The following is a 3919-nucleotide window of genomic DNA, read 5'->3' on the forward strand; positions in this document are numbered from 1 at the left end:
CCAAACGCCTACTAAGTTAGTTTAACCATTAAGGTGAGTAAGATATGAATATTTAGTTATTTAATGTATATTAACATGAATCTTAAACCACAAATCACATGATTTGTCTAGAATTTCAAAATCCTTATTTCTCTCAAATCGACGAAGTTGGGACATTGAATCCTTGAGGTAAAATTCTTTAATCAAACATAATATATTAAATTGTTTGTGTAATAATTCGATCCTTTATTTTTAGTATTTGCGTTTCAAATTGAATCTCGAGCATGTATATAAGTTCGTAATACTATTTATGACTTGTTCGGATAATTGGGTGGAGATCCAAGGGCTCGGGATAGTTACGAACAAGTTGAAACTTTAAAAACATAAGCTGTCAAAATCTGAATCTGGTGCATTCATGATCGCGCTACTCCAAGGGCATTCCTATAGTGGGGAAGGTCGACGCTATTGATCTAGCTGATGGCGATCACACAGGAGAAGAACTCACGGGCCAATGCTATCGCACAACTTGGCTGCGATCACGCACAAGGGCCTAGTTGATGATGAATTATCACGATCTCTGAGTATCTGATTAGGTATAAATTCAAATCGTGAAGAAATCAAATCTTAGTTTTTGCCTTTTTTGAGAAATGATGTGCTTGAGGTGATGATCCATTGGAAGAATTTCAATGTAGATAAGGTAATAATTCTCCAACACCCTATGATAATTATACTTATATGAGGAATTTATGTATTATTTTATGCATGATAGAAGATGAAATAACTAATACATGAATAACGAAATTCTACATAAAATAATACCTAAATTTCCTCATAACTAATCCCATATTACTAATACCTGCTTAACTCTAACATCTACCAAACTACCCCTTAAGGCTTCTACCAAGGCCTTTATAAGCAAACTTTCTCAACTGCCACCAACAGTTAAATACAATTATTTGTAAAGAATTGGTTACCAACAAATGAACACACCTCTTTAGAAAGAGCACGACTAATCACATTAATCTTATTCCTATTAATTAAACTAGACAGCCTATGTCCGTGCTGCGCACGGGCCCAACACTTCGGATTATAGTGCATCTATGTATATGTAATTGTCTTTGAATAGTGATTATATATATCTCTCTCTCTCTATATATATATAGTATATATTATGTTCAAAACACGATTAATATAACATTGTAGTTTGTGCTCCGTATTTAAAATTTTATTATATTAATGTTTGCTACGAATACAAAATCGGCAAATTTATTAATATTTTTTAAAAGAGAAGACTTGTTTAAAAGGAAACTATTTTCCTTTTTACCCAATTTTGATTTGGATAATTCTAATTCAAATTATTAAATTAATTTTACATGTTTAAAACGAAACAAAGTAGAAATTGGTTTTCTATTTAAACGAAGAAATACTATTTTTTTTATATTGTTTGATTTTGTTAATATGGGGTCCACTTTTTTTACAGTGAGTTTGGAGATGGTGGGTTCTAATTTTTTTTTTAATTATATTGCTTGATGTTGTTTAGTATGTGGTCCACCCTTTATGGGGTGCACCCTTTTTTTTGTTGGACATTATTAGTTTGTACTATTTTTATGCATATAATATATATACATATATTATGTTCAAAATACGATTAATATAACATTGTAGTTTGTGCTCCGTTTCTAAAACTTTATTATATTAGTGTTTGCTACGAATACAAAGCTAGCACTTTTTTTTTTAACATTATATTTTTTTTAATATGGGGTTCACTTTTTTTTTTTTTTTTTTTATATTGCTTGATTTTGATAATATAGGGTGCACTTTTTTTTTCCCGTGAGTTCGGAGATAGTGAGTTCCACTTTTTTTTCTTTTTTTTTTTATTGCTCGGTGTTATTTAGTATGGGGCCCACCCTTTTTTTTAAGGGACAACGGACGACGAAGCATGGGTCTAAACCCATGCTTTATATAGTTTTTTTTTATTTTTTTATATTGCTTGGTGTTGTTTAGTATGAGGCCCACCCTTTTGGACATTATTAGTTTGCACTATTTTTATGCATATAATATATATATATACTATGTTCAAAAAACGATTGATATAACATTGTAATTTGTGCTCCGTATCTAAAATTTTATTATATTAGTGTTTGCTACGAATATAAAGTCTGCACTTTTTTTTTACATTGTTTATTTTTTTAATATGGGATTCACTTTTTTTTTATATTGCTTGATTTTGTCAATATGGGATACTATGTTTAAAACACGATTAATATAATATTGTAGTTTGTGTTCCGTATTTAAAACTTTATTATATTAGTGTTTGCTACGAATACGCACGTGGCAATGAATCCATCATTATTGACTTAATGAGATACTTTGGAAATTACATGAATATTGTTTGATTTTTTAATACGGGGTGCACTTTTTTTTTGACATTATTAATTTGCACTATTTTTATGTATATATATATTACTACTAATATAACATTGTAGTTTGTGCTCCGTATTTAAAACTTTATTATATTAGTGTTTGCTACGAATACGCACGTGACAATGAATCCATCATTATTGACTTAATGAGATACTTTGAAAATTACATGAATACTGTTTGATTTTTTAATATGGGGTGCACTTTTTTTTGACATTATTAATTTGCACTATTTTTTTAATATTAGTTGTTATTTAATATATATGGAGCTCACAATTGTTTTTTATATTTGTTGTTGTTTAATATATATGGGGCTCACAATATTTTTTTTAATTAAGAATGGACGACGAAAGAACGGACAACTAAAGTGCCCCAAACTCCCTCTTCTTAATAGTAGTAAAGTAACTAGATCGCCCGTACCGTGGCTTATGCCCAACATTATTGTTTATGTTATTTGTGTAAAATTACTTAAAGGTCCCAACACCAAGAAAGTACTTCTACTTGTTTCAAGGTTTTTAACACTCAATAATATTTACATGCATGGATGAACAAAGTTGTACAAGATTATGGAATAGTACATTCTTCATCCACAATGAGAGAACCCATTTACATAATGGACAAAAGAAGAAGATCCCTTTTGAAATGTGACCACTCTATAAACCTTTGTTGTCATAAGCCTTTTTCCCATTTGACAAAAATATTCGAACCTGCATTACAAAACCTAGCCAGAGGTTGAAATTTGCAGTTATCCACGAATTTTAAAGGAAGGATTTCGTAAAAGGAAAGAAATGAGGAAGACACAATGGTGATGCAGGAACATGGTATGAAACTTTTTTTCTAAAATTTATGCAACTACACAGAAATCATAGCAAATTCTAAATTCTGATTCACAGGATTGAAGTGCCAATGTAAACCCAGTGCTTCTAATGTAACGCAAACTTCAAGCTTCCCTTTGGTCATTTCCGTCTTCTTTAATTTATTAAAGTCTTAAAATCCCATCTATATGATGAATTAACATTTTTTTACTTCACCAAAATCTCTCCAACAAAAGAAAAAAGCAGAGGTGGTGATCATGAAGTAAGCTTGAAACACAGAAACATGAAAACAAAGTGCAAATGCTAAGTTTCAGCTTAATTAGCAGCCACTATGTCATCACAAACTTCAGTAATCATGGGCTAAAAGCAATAACGCATAATCATCATGCTTGAAGTCACAACACACAAAAGAGCTATTTTCATAAATTTATGTGTAAATAAGAAAATAGTACAAAAGAAACATCATCATAATTTGTCTAATTAAGGATAAAAGATCTGCATTTTGATTTCACACTCTCCCTCTCTCTCTCACACATACACACTCTCTCTAACAGTAACAAATAATGTAGAACACTTAGAAATTCTTCGTTAAAATGAGGTCTGACCAGTGAGATATTCACCAGACTTTTTTTTTTTTTTTTTTTTTCATAGAGTGAAATATCCACCAGATTTCACCATTAAAAGGCTACAATCACGAGTTTTTG

This window comes from Lycium barbarum, chromosome 9 (assembly GCF_019175385.1).
Source record: "Lycium barbarum isolate Lr01 chromosome 9, ASM1917538v2, whole genome shotgun sequence".
Taxonomy (NCBI): Eukaryota; Viridiplantae; Streptophyta; class Magnoliopsida; order Solanales; family Solanaceae; genus Lycium; species Lycium barbarum.